Source organism: Triticum aestivum, chromosome 6A (genome assembly GCF_018294505.1).
Source record: "Triticum aestivum cultivar Chinese Spring chromosome 6A, IWGSC CS RefSeq v2.1, whole genome shotgun sequence".
Lineage (NCBI taxonomy): Eukaryota > Viridiplantae > Streptophyta > Magnoliopsida > Poales > Poaceae > Triticum > Triticum aestivum.
In genome coordinates, this window is record NC_057809.1 from 91719982 (window position 1) to 91729735 (window position 9754).

A 9754-nucleotide genomic window follows, 5' to 3' on the forward strand; every position below is an offset into this window, starting at 1 on the left:
TGCTTTTGTGGGGAACATTTGATAAAGAATTGTCTTGATTCTTCCTGTCTATATGGCGCATTCAGAAGATCGTTCATAGCTTGTGTTACCTTGACCGAAACTGTATCTAGTACCAAGTTCATGCCTTGTACTCCTTCAGATATATACAGAGTCTTATAGAACTCGTTGGTCATCTCCTCCATCTTAGTTTGATCTGTGGTTGCATGCCCATCTGGTCTTTGCAAGGATTTAACTTGGTTCTTTCGATGACGACGGCTTGCACGTAGGTGGAAAAAGTATGTATTCTTATCTCCATGCACAAGCCACTCCAGCCGTGCCCTCTGTCGCCATAAGATTTCTTCACGATGATAGAGCTCCACAAGACGATCCAAAATCTTGGTCTCCAAGTGAGACGGTCATGTTCTGCTAGGGAGCAGCCGAAGGGTTTCCAATTCCTTCTTTAATCTTTGTATCTCTGATCGTACACTGCCAAAATGCTGTCGATCCCAATTCCCCAGGTCGCCAGCCACTTGATGCAGTTTATCTTGCATGGCCTGTACTGTGTCTCCTTCGGACGCCGCCCAAGAGGTCCCCACCAGGTCAAAAAGTGATTGGTCACGCTCCCATATAAGCTCATATTTAAAACCACGGGGCCCTGTTCTGCATGCGCCATGCACGTCGTTGATTATCAGCTCTATCGGCGTGATCCGAGCCTGCTGCTGTTCTACGTTTCAGTTCAGAGTTTGGGAAAGCTAGAGACCACTCAGGGTTTACCACACAGCGATCCAAACGCACCCTGGTGAAGGAGCCCCTGCCACTTTCTTCTCGAAAGTCCATGTCAAGCCCGAGTACCCAATGTCCATAAGCCCGCAGGTGTCCAGAGCATCTTTAAAAGCTTCCATCTGTGCTCGAGTACGGTTTCCCACACCATCATGCTCGGACGCATGAAGCACTTCGTTAAAATCTCCCATTACAGCCCATGGCAGTCCTCCAGTTCCAGCTATCCCTCGCAACATGTCCCAAGTTTTGTATCTTTCCGATACTTGAGCTTCACCGTAAACAAATGTCAACCGTATACGTGTGTCCATAAGATCATCGACCAACACATCAATGTGATACTCCGAGTAGCCATTAACTTCTACTTTTATTTCATCATTCCAGAAGATTCCAAGCCCACCGCTCCTTCCGGAGCTGCTTACAACAAAACTATTGGTAAAACCTATGCTACCAACTAAACTCTCCACTCTAGTCCTCTCTACTCGAGTTTCAAGAATACATAGAATGGAGGGGGCAAATTGCTTCGCGAGATCGCGAAGCTCACGAACTGTCGTGGGTTTGCCCGCCCCGCGGCAGTTCCAGCATAGGGTACTCATTGATCCTAGCGGCGCCCCTCAATGGAGCCCGCCAATTTCTTCACGACACTTTCCACCACTTTGTTTTCCTTGACATCAACCTTGGTCCGTTTTGGATCTCTCTTGGGTGGAGGGCTAACCACACCTCCATTAGCAGCAATTATAGCCAGTTGGTTGTTTTGTTGTCCTTCAACACCGACTCCCCTCTTCCTGCTTGCATCATCAGTCACCATATCCTCCTGGACATCTTCGGTCTCATCCCCTTCAAACTGCTCAGCCATACGCACCTCTTTGCTGCCATAGTGTGACTGGTCACCCCCACGGTCAGATTCTGATCCTCTTCCATGCCCCGTTCGGCCACCCCGGCGACTGATGGGGAACGTTGCAGAAAACAAAAATTTTCCTACTCGTTTCACCAAGATCATCTAGGAGTTCATCTAGCAACGAGTGATTAGATGCATCTACATACCTTTGTAGATCGCACACGGAAGCGTTCAAAAGAACGGTGATGATGTAGTCGTACTCGACGTGATCCAAATCACCGATGACCAGCGCCGAACGGACGGCACCTCCGCGTTCAACACACGTACGGGACGGGAGACGTCTCCTCCTTCTTGATCCAGCAAGGGGGGAGGAGAGGTTGATGAAGATCCAGCAGCACGACGGCGTGGTGGTGGATGCAGGGCGTCACAGCAGCAGGGCTTCGCCGAGACTACGAGGGAGAGACGTAACGGGGGGGAGGTGGAGGCGCCAGGGGCTGGTGTGAAATCCCTCCTCTCCCCCCCACTATATATAGGGGTGCCAGGGGGGCGCCGGCCCTAGTAGATGGCATCTACTAGGGGGGCGGCGGCCAAGGGGAGGTTTCCCTCCCCCCCAAGGCACCTAGGGGTGCCTTCCACCACATGGACTCTTCCATGGTGGAAACCCTAGGCGCATGGGCCTATAGGGGCTGGTGCCCTTGGCCCGTCTAGGCCAAGGCGCACCCCCTACAGCCCATGTGGCCCCCCGGGACAGGTGGCCCCACCCGGTGGACCCCCGGGACCCTTCCGGTGGTCCCGGTACAATACCGATAACCCCGAAACTTGTCCCGATGCCCGAAATAGCACTTCCTATATATAATTCTTTACCTCCGGACCATTCCGGAACTCCTCGTGACGTCCGGGATCTCATCCGGGACTCCGAACAACATTCGGGTTTCTGCATATACATATCTTCATAACCCTAGCGTCACCGAACCTTAAGTGTGTAGACCCTACGGGTTCGGGAGACAAGCAGACATGACCGAGACGACTCTCCGGTCAATAACCAACAGCGGGATCTGGATACCCATGTTGGCTCCCACATGCTCCACGATGATCTCATCGGATGAACCACGATGTCGAGGATTTAATCAATCCCGTACGCTATTCCCTTTGTCTATCGATATGTTACTTGCCCGAGATTCGATCGTCGGTATCCCAATACCTCGTTCAATCTCGTTACCGGCAAGTCACTTTACTCGTACCGTAATGCATGATCCCGTGACCAGACACTTGGTCACTCTGAGCTCATTATGATGATGCATTACCGAGTGGGCCCAGTGATACCTCTCCGTCATACGGAGTGACAAATCCCAGTCTTGATCCATGTCACCCAACAGACACTTTCGGAGATACCCGTAGTCTACCTTTATAGTCACCCAGTTACGTTGTGACGTTTGGCATACCCAAAGCACTCCTACGGTATCCGGGAGTTACACGATCTCATGGTCTAAGGAAAAGATACTTGACATTGGAAAACTCTAGCAAACGAACTATACGATCTTGTGCTATGTTTAGGATTGGGTCTTGTCCATCACATCATTCTCCCAATGATGTGATCTCGTTATCAATGACATCCAGTGTCCATAGTCAGGAAACCATGACTATCTGTTGATCAACGAGCTAGTCAACTAGAGGCTCACTAGGGACATGTTGGTGTCTGTTATTCACACATGTATTACGATTTCCGGATAACACAATTATAGCATGAATAAAGACAATTATCATGAACAAGGAAATATAATAATAATGCTTTTATTATTGCCTCTAGGGCATATTTCCAACAGTCTCCCACTTGCACTAGAGTCAATAATCTAGTTACATTGTGATGAATCGAACACCCATGGAATTCTGGTGTTGATCATGTTTTGCTCTAGGGAGAGGTTTAGTCAACGGATCTGCTACATTCAGGTCCGTATGTACTTTACAAATCTCTATGTCTCCATCTTGAACATTTTCACGAATGGAGTTGAAGCGACGCTTGATGTGCCTTGTCTTCTTGTGAAACCTGGGCTCCTTGGCAAGTGCAATAGCTCCAGTGTTGTCACAGAAGAGCTTGATCGGCCCCGACGCATTGGGTATGACTCCTAGGTCGGTGATGAACTCCTTCACCCATATTGCTTCATGTGCTGCCTCCGAGGCTGCCATGTACTCCGCTTCACATGTAGATCCCGCCACGACGCTTTGCTTGCAACTGCACCAGCTTACTGCCCCACCATTCAAAATATACACGTATCCGGTTTGTGACTTAGAGTCATCCAGATCTGTGTCGAAGCTAGCGTCGACGTAACCCTTTACGACGAGCTCTTCGTCACCTCCATAAACGAGAAACATTTCCTTAGTCCTTTTCAGGTACTTCAGGATATTCTTGACCGCTGTCCAGTGTTCCTTGCCGGGATTACTTTGGTACCTTCCTACCAAACTGACGGCAAGGTTAACATCAGGTCTGGTACACAGCATGGCATACATAATAGAACCTATGGCTGAGGCATAGGGGATGACGCTCATCTCTTCTATATCTTCTGCCGTGGTCGGACATTGAGCTGAGCTCAATTTCATACCTTGTAACACAGGCAAGAACCCCTTCTTGGATTGATCCATATTGAACTTCTTCAATATCTTATCAAGGTATGTGCTTTGTGAAAGACCTATGAGGCGTCTCGATCTATCTCTATAGATTTTGATGCCTAATATATAAGCAGCTTCTCCAAGGTCCTTCATTGAAAAACTTTTATTCAAGTAGGCCTTGATGCTGTCCAAGAGTTCTATATCATTTCCCATCAACAAGTATGTCATCTACATATAATATGAGAAATGCTACAGAGCTCCCACTCACTTTCTTGTAAACGCAGGCTTCTCCATAAGTCTGTGTAAACCCAAACGCTTTGATCATCTCATCAAAGCGAATGTTCCAACTCCGAGATGCTTGCACCAGCCCATAAATCGAGCGTTGGAGCTTGCACACTTTGTCAGCATTCTTAGGATCGACAAAACCTTCCGGCTGCATCATATACAATTCTTCCTTAAGGAAACCATTAAGGAATGCCGTTTTGACGTCCATTTGCCATATTTCGTAATCATAGAATGCGGCAATTGCTAACATGATTCGGACGGACTTCAGCTTCGCTACCGGTGAGAAAGTCTCATCGTAGTCAACCCCTTGAACTTGTCGATAACCCTTAGCGACAAGCCGAGCTTTATAGATGGTCACATTACCATCCGCGTCTGTCTTCTTCTTAAAGATCCATTTATTTTCTATGGCTCGCCGCTCAATGGGCAAGTCAGTCAAAGTCCATACTTCGTTTTCATACATGGATCCTATCTCGGATTTCATGGCTTCTAGCCATTTGTCGGAATCCGGGCCCGCCATCGCTTCTTCATAGTTCGAAGGTTCACCGTTGTCTAACAGCATGATTTCCAAGACAGGGTTGCCGTACCACTCTGGTGCGGAACGTGTCCTTGTGGACCTTCGAATTTCAGTAGGGGCTTGATCAGAAGTATCTTGATTCATTAACTTCCTCTCTAGTCGGTGCAGGCACCTCAGGAACATTTTCTTGAGTTGCGCCATTTTCCGGTTCAAGAGGTAATACTTCATCAAGCTCTACTTTCCTCCCACTTACTTCTTTCGAGAGAAACTCTTTCTCCAGAAAGGACCCATTCTTGGCAACAAAGATCTTGCCTTCGGATCTGAGGTAGAAGGTGTACCCAATAGTTTCTTTTGGGTATCCTATGAAGACGCATTTTTCCGACTTGGGTTCGAGCTTTTCAGGTTGAAGTTTCTTGACATAAGCATCGCATCCCCAAACTTTTAGAAACGACAGCTTAGGTTTCTTCCCAAACCATAATTCATACGGTGTCGTCTCAACGGATTTCGACGGAGCCCTATTTAAAGTGAATGCGGCAGTCTCTAAAGCATAGCCCCAAAAGGAAAGCGGTAAATCGGTAAGAGACATCATAGATCGCACCATATCTAACAGAGTGCGATTACGACGTTCGGACACACCATTACGCTGAGGTGTTCCAGGCGGCGTGAGTTGTGAAACTATTCCACATTTTCTTAAGTGTGCCCCAAACTCGTGACTCAAGTATTCTCCTCCACGATCTGATCGTAGAAACTTGATTTTCCTGTCACGTTGATTTTCAACCTCACTCTGAAATTCCTTGAACTTTTCAAAGGTTTCAGACTTGTGTTTCATTAAGTAGATATACCCATACCTACTTAAATCATCAGTGAGGGTGAGAACATAACGATAGCCACCGCGAGCCTCAACACTCATCGGACCGCACACATCAGTATGTATGATTTCCAATAAGTCGGTTGCTCGCTCCATTGTTCCTGAGAACGGAGTCTTGGTCATTTTACCCATAAGGCATGGTTCGCACGTGTCAAATGATTCATAATCAAGAGACTCTAAAAGTCCATCAGCATGGAGCTTCTTCATGCGTTTGACACCTATGTGACCAAGGCGGCAGTGCCACAAGTATGTGGGACTATCATTATCAACCTTACTTCTTTTGGTACTCACATTATGAACATGTGTAGCATCACGTTCGAGATTCATAAAGAATAAACCATTCACCATAGGAGCATGACCATAAAACATATCTCTCATAAAAATGGAACAACCATTATTCTCAGATTTAAAAGAGTAGCCATCTCGAATTAAACGAGATCCCGATACAATGTTCATGCTCAAAGCTGGCACTAAATAACAATTATTAAGGTTTAAAACTAATCCCGAAGGGAGATGCAGAGGTAGCGTGCCGACGGCGATCACATTGACCTTGGAACCATTCCCGACGCGCATCGTCACCTCGTCCTTTGCCAGTTTCCGCTTATTCCGCAGCCCCTGCTTTGAGTTACAAATGTGAGCAACTGCACCGGTATCAAATACCCAGGAGCCACTACGGGCACTAGTAAGGTACACATCAATTACATGTATATCACATATACCTTTTGTTTTGCCGGCCTTCTTATCCGCTAAGTACTTAGGGCAGTTCCGCTTCCAGTGACCGCTTCCCTTGCAATAAAAGCACTCAGTCTCGGGCTTGGGTCCATTCTTTGGCTTCTTCCCGGCAGCTTGCTTGCCGGGCGCGGCAACCTCCTTGCCGTCCTTCTTGAAGTTCTTTTTACCCTTGCCTTTCTTGAACTTAGTGGTTTTATTGACCATCAACACTTGATGTTCCTTCCTGACTTCTACCTCTGCTGATTTCAGCATAGCAAATACTTCAGGAATGGTCTTTTCCATCCCCTGCATATTGAAGTTCATCACAAAGCTCTTGTAGCTTGGTGGAAGCGACTGGAGGATTCTGTCAATGACCGCATCATCCGGGAGATTAACTCCCAGCTGAGTCAAGCGGTTATGCAACCCAGACATAGTGAGTATGTGCTCACTGACAGAACTGTTTTCCTCCATCTTACAGCTGAAGAATTTGTCGGAGACTTCATATCTCTCGACCCGGGCATGAGCTTGGAAAACCATTTTCAGCTCTTCGAACATCTCATATGCTCCATGTCTCTCAAAACGCTTTTGGAGCCCCGGCTCTAGGCTGTAAAGCATGCCGCACTGAACGAGGGAGTAGTCATCGAAACGTGCCTGCCAAGCGTTCATAACATCTTGTTCTGCAGGGAGAACGGGTGCGTCACCAAGCGGTGCTTGTAGGACATAATCTTTCTTGGCAGCTATGAGGATGATCCTCAGGTTCCGGACCCAGTCCGTATAGTTGCTGCCATCGTCTTTCAGCTTAGTTTTCTCTAGGAACGCGTTGAAGTTGAGGACTACGTTGGCCATTTGATCTACAAGACATATTGCAAAGATTTTAGACTAAGTTCATGATAATTAAGTTCAACTAATCAAATTATTAGTGAACTCCCACTTAGATTAGACATCCCTCCAGTCATCTAAGTATTACATGATCCGAGTTTAACTAGACCGTGTCCGATCATCACGTGAGACGGACTAGTCAACATCGGTGAACATCTTCATGTTGATCGTATCTTCTATACGACTCATGCTCGACCTTTCGGTCTTCTGTGTTCCGAGGCCATGTCTGTACATGCTAGGCTCGTCAAGTCAACCTAAGTGTTTGCATGTGTAAATCTGTCTTACACCCGTTGTATGTGAACGTCTGAATAAAACACCCGATCATCACGTGGTGTTTTGAAACAGCGAACTGTCGCAACGGTGCACAGTTAGGGGGAACACTTCTTGAAATTATTGTGAGGGATCATCTTATTTACTACCGTCGTTCTAAGTAAACAAGATGCAAAACATGATAAACATCACATGCAATCAAATAATAAACGTGACATGATATGGCCAATATCACATAGCTCCTTTGATCTCCATCTTGGGGCTCCATGATCATCTTGTCACCGGCTTGACACCATGATCTCCATCATCATGATCTCCATCATCGTGTCTCCATGAAGTTGCTCGCCAACTATTACTTCTACTACTATGGCTAACGCGTTTAGCAATAAAGTAAAGTAATTTACATGGCGTTTCTTGATGACACGCAGGTCATATAAAAGAATAAAGACAACTCCTATGGCTCCTGCCGGTTGTCATACTCATCGACATGCAAGTCGTGAATCCTATTACAATAGCATGAACATCTCATACATCACATATAGATCATTCATCATTCATCACAACTTTGGCCATATCATATCACAAACCACTTGCTGCAAAAACAAGTTAGACGTCCTCTAATTGTTGTTGCAAGTTTTACGTGGCTGAATTAGGGTTCTAGCAAGAACGTTTTCTTACCTACGTTAAAGCCACAACGTGATTTGTCAACTTCTATTTACCCTTCATAAGGACCCTGTTCATCGATTCCGCTCCAACTAAAGTAGGAGAGACAGACACCCGCCAGCCACCTTATGCAACTAGTGCATGTTAGTCGGTGGAACCGGTCTCACGTAAGCGTACGTGTAAGGTTGGTCCGGGCCGCTTCATCCCACAATACCGCTGAAGCAAGAAAGGACTAGTAACGGCAAGAAAGTTGACAAATCTACGCCCACAACAAATTGTGTTCTACTCGCGCAAGAAGAACTACGCATAGACCTAGCTCATGATGCCACTGTTGGGGAACGTTGCAGAAAACAAAAATTTTCCTACTCGTTTCACCAAGATCATCTAGGAGTTCATCTAGCAACGAGTGATTAGATGCATCTACATACCTTTGTAGATCGCGCACGGAAGCGTTCAAAAGAACGGTGATGATGTAGTCGTACTCGACGTGATCCAAATCACCGATGACCAGCGCCGAACGGACGGCACCTCCGCGTTCAACACACGTACGGGACGGGAGACGTCTCCTCCTTCTTGATCCAGCAAGGGGGAGGAGAGGTTGATGAAGATCCAGCAGCACGACGGCGTGGTGGTGGATGCAGGGCGTCACAGCAGCAGGGCTTCGCCGAGACTACGAGGGAGAGACGTAACGGGGGGAGGTGGAGGCGCCAGGGGCTGGTGTGAAATCCCTCCTCTCCCCCCCACTATATATAGGGGTGCCAGGGGGGGCGCCGGCCCTAGTAGATGGCATCTACTAGGGGGGCGGCGGCCAAGGGGAGGTTTCCCTCCCCCCCAAGGCACCTAGGGGTGCCTTCCACCACATGGACTCTTCCATGGTGGAAACCCTAGGCGCATGGGCCTATAGGGGCTGGTGCCCTTGGCCCATCTAGGCCAAGGCGCACCCCCTACAGCCCATGTGGCCCCCCGGGACAGGTGGCCCCACCCGGTGGACCCCCGGGACCCTTCCGGTGGTCCCGGTACAATACCGATAACCCCGAAACTTGTCCCGATGCCCGAAATAGCACTTCCTATATATAATTCTTTACCTCCGGACCATTCCGGAACTCCTCGTGACGTCCGGGATCTCATCCGGGACTCCGAACAACATTCGGGTTTCTGCATATACATATCTTCATAACCCTAGCGTCACCGAACCTTAAGTGTGTAGACCCTACGGGTTCGGGAGACAAGCAGACATGACCGAGACGACTCTCCGGTCAATAACCAACAGCGGGATCTGGATACCCATGTTGGCTCCCACATGCTCCACGATGATCTCATCGGATGAACCACGATGTCGAGGATTTAATCAATCCCGTACGCTATT